This window comes from Cupressus sempervirens, chromosome 2, assembly GCF_028749045.1.
Source record: "Cupressus sempervirens isolate cs-2001-9-10 chromosome 2, ASM2874904v1, whole genome shotgun sequence".
Lineage (NCBI taxonomy): Eukaryota > Viridiplantae > Streptophyta > Pinopsida > Cupressales > Cupressaceae > Cupressus > Cupressus sempervirens.
Genome location: NC_143119.1, coordinates 171067632 through 171091574, shown reverse-complemented (window position 1 = coordinate 171091574; position 23943 = coordinate 171067632). Strand labels below are relative to the sequence as shown.

Below are 23943 nucleotides of genomic sequence, written 5' to 3'. Positions count from 1 at the left end.
CTATGATCAATTTTTCCTACCCACATAGTGGCCCATCAATTTGTGATTACAAAATGGGGTTGGCTCTTTTTGCATAAAATTTTGGATCAGTATATGATGGCTGTCTCTCATCCCTATTTTTGTGATTTTGAGGGATTTTTCAATCAGACCTTGAGGCATAGGATTAAGCTAGAATAAGTCAAACATGATTCATATTATCTAGAGAACATTATAAGGAATGAATTCTCATTGTAGGAACAAGAAACTAAAAAATAAAAATGTTGAGTTTACTCCAGCATCCTAGAATTCATTCATTATTTTGATAAAAAATATAGTCCTTTAGATAATGCTAATACAAAGGCTGACAGAATAAATAAGCTAATGAGCAACTTCCCTAAAATGATGGAAGCTATGAATGAGAAGAATTTTTTTTTTATTGATTCTTATCCTGATAAGGCTAGAGAAGTCACAAGGAGGTTGGCTTTCACTCCTAATATAGGAGCTAGTCAAATAATTGTATAAAAGAAGCTTGGTTACACTATAATTCAAAATCAAAGGGCTCTTATAGATAAGGGCAAAAAAATAATGGGATCCACCAGTACAACCCTGGAGGAGATGCCTAATGAGCCTAGTCCCAAGAGACAGAAGGTAATGAAAGAAGAGAGGCCTCAAGTTGAGGAATATTCGTCCACTCGATCCTTTTTGAGGATTGGAGATGAATATCTTACAGGTGAGAAAATTGAGGAGATGGGATCACGGGGAGGTATTTTTGTTACTCAAGAAGAATTGGATGAAGGTAATCGTCTAGAACCTCCCCTCCCAAGTCTGGACCTAATAATAGCTGAGTATAGAGGCAACGAATTGGACCTTGTTTTAGAACAGGCAAGTCATCAATTTTTAGCTGATGACAATTTTGTGAAATCCAAGGCTTTTTAGAAGTTTGCCTGGAGGGAAAAGATGAATATGTTTGAGGGAAAATGTAAAAAGTTGAAAATAGAGCATCCAAAAATGGATGAAGCCTCCATCCAAAAACAAATAAAGGAACAAATGATGAAAGAGTTCTAGAACATTACCTGTGAAGAGGGAAGGCAAATGGTAAAGACATCTAACATTTTATTATTACGTAATTGGGATATTGTAGATCCATTGATTTTCAATTATGTTTCTAATAAATTGGTGTTGCAAGACCAAAATAAAGGGGATTTCCAAGGCACTGCATTCATTGAGGATCAAGCTGCATTGGTAAGTTGGTCATTGAGAAGAGGATGTAGAGCTCCATCATCACAGCTAGATGAGTCTGGATTGATGGGAAGCATAATTGTAAGAAGAGTTGCTAATACCTCACATTTGTAGGCAGCACATTGGAATGTGGATTCTTCCAAATTTCTTTTGGCCACTACTAAAAAGGATGAATAGGCTATGTTTGAGTTATAGAATAAATATGAGATAGTTGTGTATGCCTACAATAAAGAGGTAAAAAGGAGATTTGAGCTTGAGAACAAGCTATTGCGAAAATTCACTAGGCCAAGAATAACATACCCTTGCCCCCCAGTTGAGCCCTTCAAATTCACCCCCCTCATAGAAATTCCAGATACACCCCAAAGGCCATAGTACTACACTACTGAGGATTTTGAATAAAAAAAAGGGTAAACTATGGGCCTTACATGTAGAGCTGGAGTCAAAATATGAAGATAAACTAAGAAAAGTTCTCACATATTTGGGGGACAAAGTTGAATGACCACTAATTCATGATCAATTGGCCAAGGTTATTAGTATCTGGGAGGAGTTGAAAGCCAATGATGAGGCTTTAAAGCTTGTCATGAATAAATGGGTAAGAAGGGAGAAAAAAATGACATTTTTGTGTTTCTCTATCATTAATAATTCTTGTGATCAAATTGAAAAAACCTTTGATATTGTTTTTGATCTTGCTAATTTTGACAACAAAAGGATTCATTTACAAAGAATAATAGTAGGCTACTTGAACAAATATAAGAGCCAAAAATTTAGTTTTTTTCGTCGTGCCCTGGACAAGAAAAATAATTTAAAAAACAAAGATGAATGGGCAAAGTATCTTGATGATTTATTCTATTTAAGAATGGATCAAGTCATAAATGAAATAGGGCAATCATGGTGGGCTGCCACAATAGAAGAAATGGTGAAGGCCCAGATATTCTTTGATTCTTTAAAACATGATTTTGTTGATATTGATAATAAGGCTGAGTATATATTAAATAGATAGAAGGATATTTTGCAATTCAATTGGCCAGATGATACATTGTTTGACAAGTGGATGGCATAAATAGCTCTTGATGAACATTTTGGTGAAGATGAAACTAATAGTGATGAGGTGCAGGGTGAGGAGATCCAAATCATTGACACCATCACTACTCAAGCCCAACTAGAAGAAGAAGACAAGAATATTCGGTCACTTTTAGTTGCAAGCCTAAGAACACAGGATGTTGATACAATTGAAGAAGAGAAAAAGGTAGAAGTTACTCCCACCATATAGGATAAAGAAGATGAAAACCCAGAGGTGGAGGTTAATATACCATCATCAGAACAGACTTCATCATTGGCTAATTTGGCTATTACATACAAAGTAGGATCAAAATAGTAGCCAACTTAGCAGCGTTGGAAGATGTGATAGAAGTTGACCCACCAAAAGGAATGTTTTGATTTGGACATCTTCTATTACCCACATTTTTGTCTTTTTGTGATGGGTCTATATAAATATTTCTTGTAAAGGACACCTATCACTTTCTCTTAGCCTGAAGCTTGTTTGATCTCACACAATATAAGTGGGATTCCAGGGCTAGAGAAAGGGTCTAATTTCTATTGTGTCTAGGTGATATACTTATTTTTGTTCTTGATGCAATTTTTGGAGAAAATTTGTGGTGTATGTTCTCTGCCAGTTCTTGAGAATATATGAATATAGAATGATCTCTATGTTTCTTCTTGAGGTCATTTTGAGTTTACTAATAATGTATACAAATTTTCAAGGAAAATGAATACAAATTATGAGCTGTCCCCATATTAGTTCTTTTTGAACTATCTCCTTTTGATTACTTGGTTACCTTGATGTTGTATGAGTAAAGGCTTGTGCAATTGAATCTAATCCAGTTAGGTTGTATATCTATTCATCATTGTTATTAATTCAATGGATTAATTAAAAGCTTTGATGAATTTAATAAGGTTTCTATTGTAGTAGAAAGGATTATGAATGATGAATTCTGATAAGAATTTATGATAATATTTGTTGTAAGGCAACAAATTAGATCTAAGGATTTGTTGTAGACTCTAAACCCCAATGGATTAGGCATTATCAAATTAATTTATTTTAAGGAGAAATATGTCATAAATGGTTTTGAAATGTACAATTATAATCAATTTTAATTTTATTTTTATTAGATCCTCAAAGGTAGCCAATAATTGTTTGCATGGAATGTTTTAGCTTCATTTAGTTACTATTGCTGAGAACCTATGCAGACTTATAGAAGATTTTTGGCCAAATATGTTATATGAGATGTGTTTATCATAATGTCATGAATTATGCATGTATTTGAGGATTTGAGATGAGAATTAGAATGAAACTAAAATAATACTCATATAGTGTTTCCCAGTCTTGAATCATCCCTGGGTATACCCACCCTGGTTTTGCAGAGCCTAAAGAGTAGAAAACCACCCTTGGTTTTGTTAAAGTTGGGTCCAAATGGTTTGGACTCATAATTTTTGAAAGGAACTGGATAATCCTTAGATTATGTTAGTGATGTCATTATGGTATTGAGCATTTTCTTGTTTAGTAGTTTGTCAAAACACCAACATAGAGGACCTACTTCTAGACTACCTGCTTAAAGAAGAGAAAAATATTCCAAAGACTCCATTTGGCACAAATCTAAAACAATAGACTGTGGATATCCTTTCTCTTCTCCTTATACCAAAGGGAAAAGAGGAGATTTTGGAGTTCATTGAGCACCATTTCTTCCTAGTACAAGTAACCTATGTTGAGGATAAACAAATCAACTAGGTACAGATAATGTATGATGAGCTCACATTATGGTTGAATTCAACCAAAAGATTTAAGCAATTCTACATGTCCTCTTATCTGATCTATGCTTTTGTAACTCACAACTTGTGGCCTGGCCTCCCTAGCATACCAAATTATTATGAGCACAAAAAAGCCTATGACTGCTACCCACATCTATAGTTGGAAAGAAGCTATGAGGAGTACACATTTTTCAATGATGCTTTCAAAATGAGCTATGCAAATAATTGCAAGGATGACCTTAAAGGAGATTCCTACTAGAGGTAATTTTGACCATAAGCCAATGCAAGTGCTCATTCATCTAGTTTCTTCCTATTTGCAAATAGGATCTTATGATGGATTTCCTAAGAGGATTTTGAGGTATCCTGGATGCATGGCGGTCCTCGTCAAACTATGTCTACAAATCCTAGAAGTGAATACCTTGTGCTTCAACATAAAGAAGATAGAAAAGATTCCCTTCCCTATAGTGGTTGGCCTATATTTATGTGCTTCCAGATTTAATGCTCAAAATTTGGTGAAGAGATTTGAGAGCAAGATTAATTTGTTAGACTATGAGGTGTTTAGGCCTCAATATGATCTAGTTAACTTTGTAAGGGATCATTTGATGTTGGGATATGCCTACAAGCATGTTGTAAACATTGGTGACTTCTAGTCTAGGTGTACTAATGAGTACCAAACTTGGGAGATATTTTGTTCATGGCTAACCATTGATGAGATAAAATTATATAATGATTATGTTGATGTTTCTAACCTCGTAGATGATGGACACTACATGCACCCCACATTTGACAAGAAGATCAAGGGAACAAAAACATTGTCTGCCCCACCTACAGATCTAGTTATTGACACTATGGAGGTTCTCATGCAAGGGATAATAAAAAGAATAGAAAAATGGGTGGAGTGGACTTGAGAAAGGAAGAAAAGGACCAAGAGCACTAGTTCCACAAGTGTAGTATCAGTTGAAATAGCCTAGTACCTAGTAGAAACAACCACTATATCCACTACATCAACATCTATATGGCCATTATAGTCCATTGGCCAAGGTGGAGACTAGCCTTAGGAAAAGAATGTACTACTCACCCCTATCTATGGAGTTGGCCCTATTCTAAATATTAGGATGACTAGGGAGACAGAAGATGATAAGGACAAGGGGAAGGAACAAGAAAACATAGTGGCCAAAGCATCTTCCACTATTTAAGTCATTAATTTGGATGGTAACACTAATCCCATGGATGGTATAGAACAAGAAGCCTCTTAGAGAGGGGATACTTTATCCCTTTTAGTAACCAAGGTATCTATCTTCCATATTGTTCCCAAAGCAAGCCAACTCCATTAATCCCAAGGAAGTTGTTTGACCCCATTATATTGCAATCTACCATCAATGTAATCTCTATAGATTCATGTCTCGAAGAGACCATTGATAAGAATAATAGAAGATATGGGGATGCAACCCCATCAAAGGACATGATCATAGAAGTCACCTCCTCTTATCCATCCAAGAAGAAAAATAAAAAGAAGACTATTGTTGCACTATCTATGGATTCAACAACTAGTCACATGCTAGTTGAGATTATTGAGCCATAGAAAAAGGGCAGATTTCATGAACTCTTAAAATATGATTTCCAAATTAGGATAGTTAATCTTGGCATCCTAGTTCATGAGGAGAACAAGAACTTACTCCTAATGGTGTAATAAGAAAGACAATGCATGTAGATAGGCTGAGCATGGTTAGATCAGATGAAGGCTCAAGGTCCCCCATCGGTTGAAAACTTGGGAATCCTAGTATTGAATGCTCACATGCCTAGGGAAGTGGCTTATAATCATAAGAAAACCATACAAAAGTTAGAAGATAAGATGATAGACGAATTGACCCTTCTATAGGAAGTGATAACATGAATCCAAATGTGGTCATTGCTCACAGGATCCTTAAGACTAGTAATGACTCACTATTTAACTAGAAGAAATCCTTGGACTTTGTCATAGGAAGCTCCATGAGATCCAAAAATGAGCTCAAGCATGTGTAATATGTATTTCAAAAGATCATTGAAAATTTATTTCAATATTTGAAGATCTTGCACAGAGTACATCAAATCTACTAATGACATGTTTGTGGACATTGAAAGAATAAAATCAAAGTTCTTGACAATTGTTGATAAAACTATTGAACTCTCGACTTCCAAGTGTCCAAGATGTAGGAACTCTTAGCAATGGTTGCAATCATAAGGAGAGAAATGGAGAAATTATAGTCAAGGGTGGCCAAAATATATGAGTTGATAGAGATACATGACAACTAGATCATCTAAGCCAACAATATCATCATTCTAGGTGTCAAAGAGTTTGACAAAGTAACTGAAGCCATGAAAGCTTACTGAGCTAAATTAGTTACTTCTAAAAAGGCATGATGATTTTGATGCTTTTTTAGAGATATTTCATTCTCCTTCTTCTATTCTCAAATTTTATTCATTCTTCAAATTTTGTCAATCTCTATAAGGTAAAATGATTAAAGCTTTCCCTATTCTTAGCCTTTTTGTTTAGACATGCTCTGTAAAGCAATAATCCATGTAACTAGCAATTTTGAGAAGGCCTATAAATACAATCTTTGATGAAGTTAATAAGGTTGGAAAAAATTACTTTGGGAAAACCCCTATAGCTAGGACTGCTATGTGTGACTCCAAGTCTATTTTAAGCTTTCTTGTTCATTTTGTTTAAAGTAGAGTATATGGAATGAATTTATTAATTTTGAAAGATGAATAAATGTGAATGAACTTTGTTTTTTTTTCCCTTTGTTTGATAGATTGTATATGATACTTTCTACAACATTAGCATGTATTTTGTTTATCTCTCTTGTATGCCTTTGTTCATGTGTTTAAATGCATAAGGAATCCTAAAATTGGTATGTGGAGTAGATGTGAGATAGAAATTTTGGATATTATCAAATCATTAGCTAATTATGTAATCAGGGAATTACTTATTTCACCATCTTTTCTTTTTTTCTTGATGTGTTAGCTAGTTATACATATTTCCATTCATTGCATACTAGGTCATAATAGATTGCATTTTGTGAGTTAATACCACTTCATTTCCCTAGGTTGTTTAAAGTGTTGAGAAACTTGGTTTTTGTATCTTCTGCTCTTTAGCTAAGAGCATACCCTCAAAATCCAAAAGGCAAAATTCATTACATATCTTACATTCATAAGGGAGATGTACTTTTCAATTTAGGGGTCTGATAGATTACTACATCGAACCATTTTGTTGTTAACTTCTTTGTTTTCCATAAGCCATTGGGTAGTCAAAGAGTGAAGGTATAAATCAAAATATCAAGGAAGACAAATGGGTAACCAATAATTTTTGGAAATACTACTGGGGAATTACTCATACATACTAAGTTCTCTAAATTAAGTTTGTGTATGGCTTTACTAAGAAACCTAGAGATTATCTTTGTGGAACTCAAATAGTTGAGTTATGTATAGCAACTCTTAAGGAGAAATTTTATTGCCTAATGAGGGACAAATCCCAATAGTGCAACCTAATCTTAGTTTCCAAGATGAACAAGATGATATCATAAATTAGTAGAATACCCTCACCTAGAAAAGTTGAAAGTCCCTTGACTAGTATACAAGAGTAAACTTCACCCTCAAAAGAGAAGAAGCCAATGTTGAATATTGGGAGGAAGTTTTATAGGAAAGAATATTAAGAGAATCACATTCATTGTAAGCAAAGATAGTTCACCAAGGATTCTACATATACCTGCAACACTGATGGTAAAGGGAAAGTCGATGATATCCTCAAAGGATTATAGAAAGTAGAGATCCCTATATTAGAAGATCCTATAGGAAGAGGGAGAACATGCTCTAAGGATCCAATATATCAAGGTATGAGTGGTTATCCTTTTAAACCACCTCTGCCTATTGCCTGGATACATAGCCATTAATCTTTGCCTCCTTTTTTCCACACTCAAATCCCATAAAAGTGCAATGCCCTCACTCTTTATGGAGTCATTACCCCTACTACTATCACTTTTTAGGCTATACCAATAATCCTCACTACCTCAATGGCCTTTCCCTAGGGTAATGCTATTGTTCCTTTATGCCTTGCTACCATTAATGACTTTCCTAGAGCTTCTAGAAATAATTTCCAAAAATTCAATGGTGATGGGAAGGTCTCTACTGATGAGCACATTAAAGCTTTGTTTATTGCATGGAGTGTCATTTTTCCTTAGCATGAGGATGTAGCAGTGATGATATTTATTGAAACCTTTGTTGACAATGCAACTAACTAGTTTTAAAACCTTCTAGTAGGATGTATCACAACTTGGGATGACATGAAAAAACAATTTGAATCACACTATAGGAGTACAAAGGATGAGCATATTCTTTTGACTCAACTTACATAGATAAAGAAAAAATTCAATGTTCATGTGAGAGAACTGATTTCCAAATTCAATAAGTTGGTCAATAGGATCTCTACTAAAATAAGGTCTCCTACTAATAACTAGGAGATGTTCTTCATTAGCTCCATGTTGCTTTACATAACTTTTCAAATAAGATATACACAAGTCACTGATCTATTGGCTTCTTAGACCTTGGCAATCAAATTGGAGGATAACTTAAGTAGCTAGGAAGTGAAAAAGAGAGATTTAGAGTGGAGCATCTACAAGCTCTACCCTTGGTGTAACTAATAGTACTAAAGCAATGCTTCAAAAGCTCTCTCATAAAATGATTTCCATGAAGAGACAAATGGGAAAACCTAACTCTTCACTCCAGGAACCATCTCAAGATATTCCTCGAAGGCAACATAAAGGAAAACCATTATAATTGCCTTCTACTTAGCAAAAGCATTCTATTGAGGCACCTCCCACGAAGAAAAATATGTGCATATTTCATCTACAAGCTAATCATGATGGTGATTCCTACCCATAAATGAATAGATATAAGTAGCTAACTACTACTAATGATCTAACCATCAAGTATCCTGAAAGTGAAGATGATTCTAATCTCCATGATGACTCTTGAACATTATTTTTATAGTATGAATTAGATTTAGAGCTTGGAGGTGACATCTTCATCACCTTAGATAGGATTTAGATGACTATAGATACAAGAAATTAGAGAGATAAAAACCTAGTGAAATTTGTTACTTCTTGGAACTTAGCCACTTGCCCTTCACTAGCTGTAGTTGGAGCATCCTCTTCCTTGTTATAGAGGAAAGAGTAGTCAAGGTTTGATCCAGATGGTAAACCTCATTCCTAATTTGATATTATAAAATATTTTAAGGATGATCATATCTAAGTGTCTCCCCTTGACTATCTAAAAACTCATCTTGCTAAATTACAAAAAGCTAGTAGATTATTGTAAAAGTGATCGCAATGCCAAAATCTAGCCCAATATCAACTCTACCATTAGAAATGACCAGCCCTAGTTGGATAGTGGACCACTAGCTAATGAAGAGTTTGTTTTTCCTATTCTCTTCAAAGAAGAGGTGTCACTTTTGGTTACCTCCTCTGGTCAGATGCCAGACCCACTCTATGTGTCCTTATAAGTAAACTTGCATAAGCTTAGTAACTATATTGTTGATTCTAGAGCATCTAATAATGTCATGCCCTCTTCAATTGCATATTCTTTTGGATTAACCCTTACCAAAACCTATGGACATTTTAATTCCATGGATTCAAAGAAGGTGCCTCTAATAGCTCAAGTGAAAGATACAAAAGTAGCATTGGATGCTCACCCTACAAAGAGAATGAAACTAACCATCCTAGTAGTAGATATTCTGGCTAGCTATAGAATACATTTGAGTAGAAGATTTTATAGAGACATGAGAGGTAGAATTAATATGGATTGGTCTCATGCTATTATTCCTATGGGGAATAAGTTAATCAAACTAGAACTTGAGATAAAGGTCGAATTCATAGTTTTAATAAAATTTTGATAATCCTAAGTCACAAATCCTATATCAAGAAATGGAGTTCAAAAATTATGTGATGTTTTCTAACTTTGATTATTTAGAAGAACAACTAGATCATTGTAGTGATCTAGGGATCTAGACACTGGAGTTTGATGGCAGTTGTGCTATTCTCAGGTCTAGAGGTGATGCAGGGCTAGTATCTCCAAATCAAGATGTGACTCAAGTTGCATACAAGCTACAATTCAAAAAAACCAATAATAAAATAGAGTATGAATTCTTGTTGTTGGGTATCACCATTGTAAAGTAGAGAGGAGTTAACATCTTAAGATATCAAGGAGACATAGAGCTTATAATGAAGAAAGTTAGAGCTCAATACACTATAAAGAATGCTAGACTCGAGAATTAACGAAATGGGGTTTGGGATGAGATTGAGCACCTCTACACTGTCTCAATTCAAGCTATTCCAATAGAAAAATATGCAAGGGTGGACATGTTAAACACATCCGCCATGTTGCTACTACCACATCTAGGTTTCAAAAACAATCAATAGGATGTTGAAGTCTTGTTTAGGCTGAACATACCTAACAACATTGTGACTAGGAAAGTGTTCAATGATAAGAAAATATAGTCTTTCATAGAAGGATCTGAATGACATTCAATGAACAATACTTTGAAGGGAGTGAAAAGCCTATAAGGATTTCTCCCCTAACACCAAGAAAGATTTGGAGCTTAGAGATGAACAACTCAAAGGTAACAAGATCCCTCAACACCAATTTCACTTGAGAAACTATTTGATAAGCAGGATGCATTTATCAAAAGGGAGAAGGGAAGAAGGTCAAACTTATGGGGAATACAAAGGGATGAATATTGGAATTGAATATAAACCAAAGCTAGTTAATATTGGTCATAGTTTCTCAAAAGAAGAAAGGGAAAAAGAATTTTTTATGTTGACACAATACCAAGATGTATTTTCATGGGGATATGAGGACCTAAAGACCTTTAGGAATGGTGAATTCAAGCACAAAATTCCCCTCAAGCTTGAGGCAACTCCCTTTAGACAAAACTAGTGTAACTACAACCCTATGGTTTTAGATGCCATCTTTAGGGAGATAGCCAATATTTTGGAAGCTAAAACTATTTACCCTATACATCATTCGATGTGGATAGCTAAAATTGTCCCAATCCAAAAAAGGAGTTGGGAGATTAGAATTTGCATGGATTTTATGAATTTAAATTAGGCATCCCTAAAAGACAACTACACCTTTCCTAATATGGATAATTTACTACGAATAGTTGAGGGCTCCAAAATGATGTCCATGGTAGATGAATTTTTAGGTTTCAACCAAATTGAGGTAAAATTGGAAGATTAGTTCAAGACTATGTTCACTCCTTGGGGAATGTTTTCATATAACAAAATGCTCTCTAGGATCATTAATGTTGGCACCACCTTTCAATAGGCTATGACTTTCCCCTTCATTGATCTAAAGGATAAGATTAGTGTTATCTACTTGGATGATCTGACAGTCTTCTCCAAGAAAATAGAAAATCATCTAGGAGATTTGTAGAAAGAATTGGAAAGATGTAGAGAGCATGGGATTTCACTCAATCCCAAGAAATCAATCTTGTGTATTAGAGAAGGAAAACTACTTGGTAACATAGTTTTCAAGGAAGGGATTAGGATTGACATAGAACATGTCATACCCATCATGCAACTAAATCTTTTAGGAAGCAAATCTAGAGTCAAATCTTTCTTTGGATAGGTAACCTTTCTAAGATGTTTCATCCATGATTTTTTGGAAATCACCAAATGCATTGTTGATATGATGAAAGGGAGTCAAAATTTCAATTGGAATGATTCTATAAGAAAGGATTTTGATCAAATTAAATATGCCATATCCAAAGCACTCATGTTGGTCCATCTAGATTACACCATGGAGTTCATATTGTTCTACTATGCCTTAGCTCATACACTATCTACCATACTCATTCAAGAAAACAAGGAAGGTATCCAAGCACTAATTTATTTCATGACACTAGTACATTTGACCCCATTTTTAGACCAAAATATTTGAGCATCTTTTGAAATGTTTTAGATTGGTTGAATTTGGCCATTGTGAGCAGTATTTGGTACATCAATTTTCTTACTATTTTATTTGTCACTGTTCGCATGATTTTGATGAATTTTTATAATTTATGGCCTATTATTTTATGATGAATAGATGACCTTGGTCACTTGTATAACCCTATCAATCATGATGATTTATCTTTCTTCCAGGCTCTATGATTTAAGCGTAATAAGCAATGCTATTGTATATTCAACATTCAATATTTATGAAAAGGATTGAGGAATTCATGTATAATTTATGAGTTAATTCATTGAATTTTATGGATTTCATAGCAATACCCTATATAATTTAATGTGTATTCAACTCAAGGGTTTGTAGTTTTGGTGTTAAGTTTAGATTTGTGGGTCAATGTTTCATCTATGAATTTTATTGATGGTCCTATGTGTGCACATGCCTCTAGGGTTTAAGCTTCAATTAAAATATGTTTGAATCACCCCTACATTTGAAGGAGCAACTAGCAGATTCAATGAGCTTCTTGAAAGGGGAAAATATTTGAAGATGGAAAAATGAGTTAATGCATTCAACTTTTTGTTGTGCTCTTCATTCTTCAATGCAAAAATTCTAATCCATGACTCAATGTGCTTTCAATCTTCCATCTTCGAGGCTAATAAGGTCATGCTCCTTTCATTGCCATTGATATCCCATTTGGAGATGACAAAAACTCTTTTTTTAATGCTTATCAGGACAATAGCAAAATCTCTAACTTCTCTAATTTGCATATGAATGGTTGGGCAAGCAACATTAGCTAGTATAATAAAAAAACCCTAAAATGATTTATCACTTTCTTCCCATTTGTGTTCCACTATTAATCATTTTACATTGATGCATACAATGATATCTTTCTTGAGTCCTTGTTCTTTATGAAATAATGACATCAACTGCAAATTCACATTCACCAGGATTGCATAACAAAAAAAACTCCATCTTAAAAGACATGTGTGACAATCTATTCTTTGTAATGTTCTACAATATAACTTTCTCCTAGCTTTTACATCAATGGTTTAGCTATATTCTCAAGTTGGCAGTAGCATTTTTGGCAATTTTGGTTTTTTCTTTGATGAGGCGGCCTCGAATCTATTGCAACCACCCATACCAAGTCCCATATGGACTCCCCATGTGAATTTTGCACAATTTTTATATCTACAACCTTCATTCCAATTTTTTTAAACTCACACATGGGCCTTGGTTCTCCTACTATGTTGTTCAAGGCCCACTCACATGCCCTAGTTTTGTGGAGTAATTTGGAGCCTTCTAAGTCTTGTCCACATGGATTTTATACTTTGAACAGTATGCCTTGTGTTATCTCTCATACATGCAAGCTTGTTTATGCTCTCCTAGTGATTGTTGGAGGTTACCAATTGTTTGGAGGTTAGTATTCCTTATGATCTAGAATTTTTTCTTTTGCACTCCCATGCACACATGTCCTTAGAGACCATCATCTTTGTTCCTTTCTTGGACTAGGATTTGTGCAAAACCTTGGGATTCGAGAGCCATATCAGTAATAATATGTTCTTATTGGATATTGGTGATGATTTCCTTATTTATAGTGATGATTATGCCATGTTCATTAATGAATGCATTATTTTGGGGCTGACTGTGTCTTTGACAGTGCACAAATTTTATGGTTTTATTGCATCATGCCACCCCCATTTTTGGGATTGATATCCACTTATTTTGTGGGGGCACACCACTCATGGCCTTGGGAAGGCCATGTGGGAGCACCTTTTTTGTGGTCCACACTCTCCTTTTATTGTCATTTTTTGATTGGTGGTGGCAATTTTCATAAATTAAATTTATTTCCCATTTAAATTCCCTTGAGCAGCTGGGAATTTTGACATTTCTTGATTCCAAAGAGAAGCAACTTGGAGATTCATTTCCTTCCACTATTTAGACAACCATCTTCTCTGTTTTAGTCCATGTAGGCATCATTTCCAAGCAATATGCAAACTCACCTTGGTGTTTGGATGAGCTACTTCTCATGCAAGAAAGTGAGGCAAAAATTATCCCTGTGTTCTACCAAGTTAAATGTTCTAATCTCCACTACATAGAAATAGGAATAAATGTTAAACTTTCATTAAATATAAATAGAAGGGAAGATACCTTGAGAAGGTTTACCAATGGAAGGAATCCCTTTGATCTCTTTCACTTACAGCAAAGGAAGAGATGAACTAGCAATATTTTTACAATTAATATAGTCTCCTAAATTTCAACAACAAAATCTCCAAAAAAACATTTTTGCATTCATTTTTAAATCTTCTATGGAATCATATTTAAACATGAAGAAAAATATCGTAATTGTCTTTGTCACATTTAAAAGTCAAAAAAATGATTATAGAAATCAAGGCAAGCCTTACAAATCTCATCAGAATCATAAGACACTCCACCACCACTCTTAATTTCTTCAATCTTCTACAATTTCTACTTATTTCTGATTAGATTGAAAAAATAGTCGGTTCCTCTATCTCTCTCTTTTAACAAATTCATCTCAACCCTAATTCTTTGCCCTTTAAGTTTGAAGTTTGGAACCTTTCTGAGCTCCCCTCTAGTCTTTCAAAGCTAATTCTTTATCAGAGTATCATGTCTATCATCTTACAAAAAGGCCTTTAATTTGTATAAATTCCCTTGAAATGCTCTATCTTCCTATCACCCACAAATTAAAACATCTTCTTTCACACCAAAAATTAAGAAAACATTTTATTGTAGAAGTTAGTCATGAAAATGGCTACCTTGATAATATCTACATCATCCTCATCTTTAAGCAAGGAAGAATTCAATTAATTGCTTCCCCCAACCATCAGAGAAAATAGAGACACAATTTATACTGATATGAGCATAATAGGGAGTGTTTGGATATGGAAATATTAGCACTTATTTATCATTAGGTGTTTTTTTTCTTCCAACTTGAAATATGGCAATATTAGCACTCATTTATCAATGGGTGTTTTTTTTCTAGTTTTCATAAAGTTTTGTTAAAGCATTATGGAATCTCCCCTCCATTTCTATGAATGGTTTTAGTCTCCATTCGATTGTGAGAGAAGTTGCCTATCATCAATTTTTATTTTTTCCTTAACACTTCCAGCTAGAAATGAATCCTTTATTAATTTTGTCTCTGTCATTCTTAGTTCATTATTAATTGTGACTATTGTCTTATAATATCCTCATTGTTTTTTACTTAAAATAAATTTTACAAATTTTTGGTTAAGTTTCTTATGTAATTTTGTTGTTTTAGTAATAGTGGCCAAGGCCAAATTTTGAGCTTTAAGCCTTTTCTAAGCATTGGCATCATTAGGGGTTTCTTGGTGATTAAACTATCAATTTCAACTTTGTATCTCATTATGAATTTCAAAACTTTTGTACACAATTTTCCCAAAATGTTATTAGGACAATGCTTAAGTTATAAGTTATTATAAATAGTACATTAACATAAAAATTTGGTAGTGTTGGTGTTCTAATATATTATAATAGTAATGTGTTAGTGTTCTTAAGATAGTTTTAAGTTTTAGCCTCTCAATGAACAAATCAAGAAAAAAATAAACCTAGTGCTAAAATTTTACAACCTCACTTTTTAACATTGAAAACTAAATAGGAAAGTTAGTACATTAAGATGAAGTTATCCAACTGTTGCATTTGATGTTGTAATCCTTTACTTCTAGATGTGATAAAATTATGATAATAGTTGGTGGAAAGAATATATGGAAGAATAGAATGGATTTGAATTTTTCTATTTATTTTAAAAAATTAACCCTTCTTATTGGTATAAATTTATAAAATAGTGAGAGTGGCTCAATGATTTCCCTTTAATTTTCTTAATACAATCCCGAATATTGATTCATGCAAGGTTAATTGATCATTACATGCTAGGAGGCACTTTGGTCTTTCAAAGGCATTAGGCAACCCACTATCTAATAAAAGATAAAATAAAGATAACAATCTTGAGTATTAGACTACACTAAATATAAAAAGTCGTACTTAAGATGGCCAATAAAAACACAAGTAAAAAAATACCCAGATTTTAAGTATTAATTAAGCTACTTGTGGTAAATATGGAAATTGGGGATGAATTTAATTGCATATGAATGAGCAGAAAGGCACAAGAGGCTAAACCAAAACATTAGATTTTTGAATAGTTATTCTCATATTCTCTACATTCGGTTCTTTATAGAGAGCTCAAAAATTCTACTTTATAAATAGTTCAGCCTACAAAACTTAGGAGAATAACCATCATGAAACCACCTCTAGTTAGACTTATGAACATCATTACAATGGATACATGATTATATTAAAATCTTGTTTGCTTAACTGTTGAGCCTATTTAGCAATAAGCTTATTTTTTTCTTGATTTGTTCATTGAGAGGCTAAAACTTAAAATTATCTTAAGAACACTAACATGTTATTATTATAATATATTAGAACACTAACACTACCAAATTTTTATGCTAATGTATTATTTATAATAACTTATAACTTAAGTGCTGTCCTAATGTCATTTTGGGAAAATTGTGTACAAAAGTTTTGAAATTTATAATGAGATGCAAAGTTGAAATATCAGTTCCTTTCAAGCATCTATGCTAAAGACCACTTATACAAATCAAGAGTCAACTTCAACATTCACTTATTTAGAAGCCACCTCCTCACTAGAAGTCAACTATGTAGAACCTGGAGTAGCAACTTAATATTCAATATTATATGACCTTTTGGAAGTTAAATGATGCTAGAATAAATACCACTCCCAATTTGGACCTTCAATCTCAAACACAAACACAAAATATTGGAAAAACTTCTCAGCTTGCACCCAATACTCAAAAAACATAATTACACATCTAAAATCTATCAAATTATGCTAGACAATTCGGGCCTTTTCATCAGCCTTGCCTCTTCACAACAATACTATAAAAAAAAATACAATTCTAATCTTTTACAACTACTGACACACTAGAGGTTGACATAATGATGTTGACATCAATGACAATGACAACCATCAACCTCACATTCTACCAAAGCTAAACCACCTCACTAATTAAACAATACACTCCAATAATTTGTTTTCTAATTCTCTGGTTGAAATTGGTAGATGAGGGAATGCATTGGATGATTTATGAACCAACTGTTAGGAAAATATCCATTAATTCTACATTAGCTTGTATATTTTTGCTCTAGGCTATTTAGATGTTGTGCATTATTGCTCAACCACCTGTCTATTTGTTGGGGTAATTTCACCTCATCCAATGACCATTGTTAAATTGGTGTAAGCGATTCTTGTCTTATCATTTTTGGTAATTAACCTTTTTGCATTGCTACAAATCTTTGAGGAGTTCCATATTTGCAAGGAACATTTACCAATCATGACCTTGGTCACATTGATATGGGCCCCTATACAACCAAGGACTTGATTTTGGAAGAAGGGAGTTATAAGGGGCCATTTTTCTTCCTCAAAATCATGCTGTAGTTAGTTGCATCCAAATCTTGGAATTGATGCTTGGCATTGCAAATGTCCTTTGGATTTTTATTTCAACTCGATGGACACATTTAAAAATAACATGGTTAAACATTTAGGAGAACACATTTGACTTTTCCTTGCATCTTATTTGAAGCAAAAAAACCAAGTATTCTACTATATTTGGCAATTTATATCAATGGGAAATATTATTTTCTCTATCTATATAGAATTTGTGGACATCTTCTAGATAGGCATATGTGGTTTATCTCACACAAACATTGTAGTAGTCTTGAATATGTGACTAGGTCAGGTCTTTTACCTTCATCCCCATGTCATGTTCATGGTTTTTGCTTATATTTCACTGGCTACAACGTGAGTGTTTTAACTTGAGTCTCATTATTGGTATGTAATTAGATTCTTTTAATGAATTTGCTAATGTCCACTCCTCTTTTGAAGCATTTTTTTTAGGAGGCCTACAAACATTGTGTTTCATAGAGGCCTCGATCTTCTAGCTATGAGGATTACATATGTTACCACTTACATATGAATAATAGTTAAAAGTATGATCAAAACCACTAGCTATTTTGCAGAGGGCATCTAGGTTCTTATCAGCACAAATGACATTAACCATTGGCTAAGGAGGCTATAGAGTGAGAAATGCAAAAGATTAAGGGCATCCTCAGTGTCTTGTATGCATTCTCTAGGTATTTTAATATTATGGTTTTCAATCTAAATACCTCTCTCTGTCTCTAGGGTTTACGGTTTCCTTGACCTATGGCTTCTTTTGTACTTATCACATTGCTTTACCATTGGTTCGAGTTTGGGGTGTGATATGAGTTCTATAAGTGATACACGAAAATAATAAAATAGAGAGTAGTAGTCTTTTCCAATTTAAGAGGAAGTTCATCAGCAATAGGGTAGCATTATAAAAAATGATTAGTTTGAAGTCAGTTAATAAATGATTAGGAGCCTAGTGTTGGGATTGACACTAACTTCGTCACTTTAGGTTTTGGCATGACAAGTTAAAAACTATATTTAAAGATAAATTATTTTTTCATAATTTTCAATTCAAAATTATATCAAAAATATGAATAAAAAATGTAATTCTTCTCGAGAATCTAGAGCAAGTTGCAATTTTTTATTTTTCAATGGACTAGTTGTCGTGTTGCACTTAGGAAGATAATTCAAGAATTGCTTGTAATACAATGAATTTGACATCATTTATAGATTAGGGATTGGCACTAATTTGGTCACTTTAGGCTTTGACATGACAAGTTAAAATCTATATTTCAAGATAAGTTGGATTTTGATAATTTTCCAATTGAAAATAACATCAGTAATATGAATAAAGAATGCAAATCTTCTCAAAAATCTATAGCAAGTTGCAACTTTTTAAATTTCAATGGACTAGTTGAGTTGCACTTAGGAGATACTGAATTAGAGAATTTCTTGTGATACAATATATTTGACATCATTCATAGTTCAAAAAATTTACAGAGAATATAAAGAAGCTGCTACTGAATAAATAACCATTGATGATGAAGATGAGTGTTGTAAGTTTTTTGTGTTTTGGAATTTTATTTTTAATAATGTCTTGAGCTACTAAAGCAAGTTTAGTCGAAGATTAATAGAGTCTCAGACAAGTTTGACCAGAAGAGGCAAAAATTTAGAAGCCTTTGTAGGTTTTTGAATTAATATAGCAAAACTTTGGCTACTACATCAGATCAGGTCTTTTCAAGTCTACCACAAATTTTAATAGTGTTTCTTTGAGTTTTGGAGATAGACAGATTGGTTTTAGACATCAAAATATTTTCTAGATTTATAGATGGATGTAAAAATAAGCTATGAAGATTAATCATTGATTTTTGAGAAAATTCATTACAAAAACTAGTGAAAGAGCCACGATCTATGATTTATTTATGTCCACACTTTGAATAAAAAAAGCTAAAATTTGTATGTTGTACTTGTGTATAGAATTCTTGATCATAGACAAAATCTTAATGCTTTAATCATCTTAATATGGAATTTTACCATTAATCCAATTTTTTTTATGTTGCCACACCCCAGAAGTCAAATTCTAATGAATGACCCACAAACCCTAGGGATGTGTGCTTATTGTACACATGTTTAAGAACACTACAATTTTGATAGCTAATGCATCTATGACAATACTTATCACCCAATGTACTACCTCTTTGTAATATCTTGTGGCAAGATTCTACAAACTCTTTCCTAGTGTTACACAAGTATGTAGTGCACACTTATATTCATCTGACAGTCAAAGCCATTTTCATTCTTTGTTATCATATAGTCAAAAAAATTTAAACATGATTAGCTAATAGGCTTTCCTCTAATATTTTCCTTACATACATAAGTAGTAAGCCTGACATCAATTGTCTCATGCCTACTCCCATGGCTTTTGAAAACATTTCACGGTATTAGAAATGGCCTAGGACTTTACAAAACAAGCCCCCATTGTTCACAATCAGTGAAGTCAATGAATTCAAACAACACCTTACTTGAGTTTCTAGCATTGAGGATATAAAGGGTAAGACTCTATCTAATAGAAATAGGTGTCAAATAATTTATTTTAATAAAATATATTCTACTTGTATTTATCAATAGGTATATACTATTTGATACACCAAAAGTTTCATATCATCTTGAGAGATTAATTTTCACCAATTAGTAGTCAAGTATTTCATTTGACTTAAGCCACCATTTAAAAAGTAAAATTGGAAATAGTACCACATTTTAAATCTTTTTCCTCCAACTTGTCAACAATTTTATAATAGTAGTTCTTTCAATTGAGAGTGTAAGCAAGAAAGAAATATAATTAAATACTAATTAATCTTATATACAATATGAATAGAAAATATATTCTCCTCATTCTCAAATAAAATATGATATACACACAAAAGTTTTCCAAATGCTTCAACCTATCCTTTATACTATATACAAAATTATCCTTGTGTTTAAGCCTTAATCTAGTGAGAATGATGAAAATAAAAGTTTTAAATTCAATTTTACAATTTATCTAATACAAACATTATACAATTGCATGTATAATAAATCTTGTCAACTAAAATAAAAGTAAACCCTTATTCTATTGTAATTTCTATTCTTTTATTAAGATTTTCGTGTGTCCTAAAATCTACAGATTTTGTATTTCATTTATTGTAATTCAGTAGTGTGACTACCTTAAGACTCATTTGCATTGGTCCATGTAGTAGCACATATTCAAAATAGCCTTGCAAAGGTTAAAGAGAGGCCAAATATAGGCAAGGTATATCTCCCTGTCTAGCTAAATATACTTATGTTTAAATGGTGCATGCTATTTGCTTTCCAATTCATTCCTATTAGAAATTCAGTATTCTAGACTTCACTCTAGCTTTCTCTTGAACTTCTTTTGTTTTTGCAATTCATTATATATAGTCTACTATCATATTTTTATATAAAACTCACACATAATCATTGATCAAAAATTAATATGTATCTTTTTGTTATATGCTACCAGCACAATTCATAGTTGAAAAAAATGCATAAAGAGCTAATTAGAGATAGTGAATCAAACTCTATAGACCGTGTACTAGCTAGATATCATAGATTATTGAATTTTACTTTATTTCATCTATTCTTGTAATTCAATTGAACTTTCTAGTCTAGTTAGAAACATTATTTTCTATTAATATTTCCAAGCAAAGATTTGTCGCAACATTTGGTGTTTGGAAACTTTGCAACAAGAAGATATTACATTTGCATAATTAGAAGATACTACAGGTACATAGTTAGAAGATACTGAGCACTCTATTTCTTTTCTAGTCTAAAAGTACTAGCATCAAATAGAATCTTAAGTTCAAAGAAAATTATTACTTTTTGTAATCAGGATTAGTCAAGGCATGTTGTTGATAGCACCTAAGAAACATTCACCTCGTGACATCTCTTCAAGGCATTTTGCAAACATCGAGGCCTTCTAGAAATTATAGGATTATTTTAGTTACATTTGAAAACATTAAACAATTTCCATATGTGCAGATATAAACATTAACTACAACATATCCAATTTATTTGTAGATATATTTTCCTGTGAAGATAAATTATGCTTGACAATATGAACCCAAGACAAAATAATGATGCAATGGTTGCATTGTGTGCTCAGTTCTGAAGAAAGCCTAATAAATGGTATTGTCCTTGCAAAAAGTGTAAGGGCTTGAAGAATCAAAGAATTATAATCACAACAACCCAGAGTCATTGTAGGCAACATGGTCACATTGAAGGGGGCCACAATTTTTGTCCATTGTTGAATGTGGATTTCTTACTAGAGGAACATGGAGGTGTGAATATCCAAGCTAAGGATAACACTCCCATAAAATAAGATGATAATGTGCCAAAGGACATGATTGAAGAAGATTTTATTGGGGCAGGTGATGAAGAGGCTCATAATGATGGTACTAATGATTCTATTAATGATGATAACGATTGTCTTGATATACCTTTACTTGAGAAGGCACATGACCCCTTATACAAAGGCTCCCAAACAACTCTACTCTTGGCTATAGTGTTGTTGGTGAACTTAAAGATTATGAATGGTATATCTAATGTAGCAATGCCACATATGCTAAGGTATTCCATTTTTGTCATCTTTAATGTTAGCATACAATTACTACTCATTATATTAACAATGCATATTTGTTGTTGTAGGTTGATTAGTGAGTTTTTGTTACCACCATTAAAATTTTTGCCTTTTTTCTACCGAGAATTATCTAATATTATGAATTATATTGGAATGAAGTACCAGACAATAGATGCATGTCCCAATGATCACATTCTATATCATAACCAACATGAATTTGAAACAGAATTCCCTAATTGTCATATTAATAGATATCAGTCAGATCAAATAACAAAAAAGCTGCCTCATAATGTTCTTTGATACATTCTCATTATTCCACATCTTCAACGATTATTCAGCTGTGCTAGCTTGGCACAATTTATGGATTACTATGCATGCAATAGAAATCAAGATGACATTATGAAAATGCTTGCTAATAGTTCTCCATTTAAAGAGATAGAAGAAACATGGTCACACTTTAAAGAAAAACCTCATAATCTGAAGCTTTGATTGGCAGCATATGGTATGAATCCATATGGAGATATGAGATTTTTTTACTCAGTGTGGCCTATTTTTGTTATTAAAAGTAACATTCCTTCTTGGTTGTCCATAAAGAGGGAGCACATAATGTTGTCAATGATTGTGCCAAGTAATTTTTCATTTTATAGTTATCTAAATTAATTTATAAATAGTGCATGAAAATGGTCACAATAATTATATAATGTTTATGTTCATTCAATTACTAGTTAAGTACCAAGTTAAAGATATGAATGTGTATATTGAGCCCATAATTGATGAGTTGTTGAAGTTATGAAATGGTGTCACTATGTATGACATCTATAGATTGATAGGACACTGACAATTTCAATTCCATGCAATGCTTGTATGGACAATACATGATGCCATTGGGCTAACTCATTTTTGTGATATGTTATATTGTTAAGACAACATATTTTTTGTCTGTTATAGTGTTTATACATTACTATTGTATGCTTAAGTTGTGCATGATAATTTTAAATGATCTTTTAGGTCTTTAGACAAAGGGAAAATTTGTATGTCCAATTTGTGGTTCAAAGATGAAATCTTGTCATTCGAGAAGTTTAGGAAACTAGGTGTTGGTGTTTGAAAACGTTACCCATTTCCAATTACCCTGATGAGAATATGACACATATAGGGGTAGCTAACTCCCATTATCAACACATCCATTCAGACACCAGGCCAACTATAAGGCATGACCCTTCTTTTTCTTCAGTCTCTGCAAAACCTAGGCGGGTGGACCTATAGATTCTTTATATGGTACTAGTTGTCAAGGCATACACTGAATCTATTAAGAAGCAGATAAAACCCTTATTTCTCTTGATAAATCATGAAGTGACATCAATCTACAGTAGCTAAATGTAGATCTAGGAACCTCATAAGCTGAGTGAGGGCATTCTATTATAGCTCTTCAACATGAAAGGGAAATTCATTTGATTAAAGATGTTGATTCAACAAAACCTCAAAAATGCAACAGTATAACCAGTGATCCTATAACTGATCAGTGCCTAATCCATTGGGCGATTCCATGAATTCAAAACATACATCTATGACATCAAGATGTATCTCATATACCCAGACATCAGATCTATCCAACCACCTTGTGATTTAGACATCAGTGCTCATTCAGGTCTCATTCTCACAAAATATCCTTCTCAAACAACCAGTAACCTTGTTTAAACATATCGAGCATTTACTTGGCCCTATGGTCCAATAGAAAAATACATCAAACATACAACCTGAAAGGGATGCAAATTGGTCTCAAATCTTTATTTCAAAACCACATAAGACTTACAGATTACTGAGA

At 33.1% G+C, this 23943-nt stretch overlaps 1 pseudogene; it reads left to right on the top strand.

The window, feature by feature from the left end:
* Nucleotides 1-726: 726 nt before the first annotated feature.
* The window catches only part of LOC149571609 (serine/threonine-protein kinase Aurora-2-like), a 60317-nt pseudogene continuing 37100 nt past the window's right edge, over nt 727-23943 (top strand).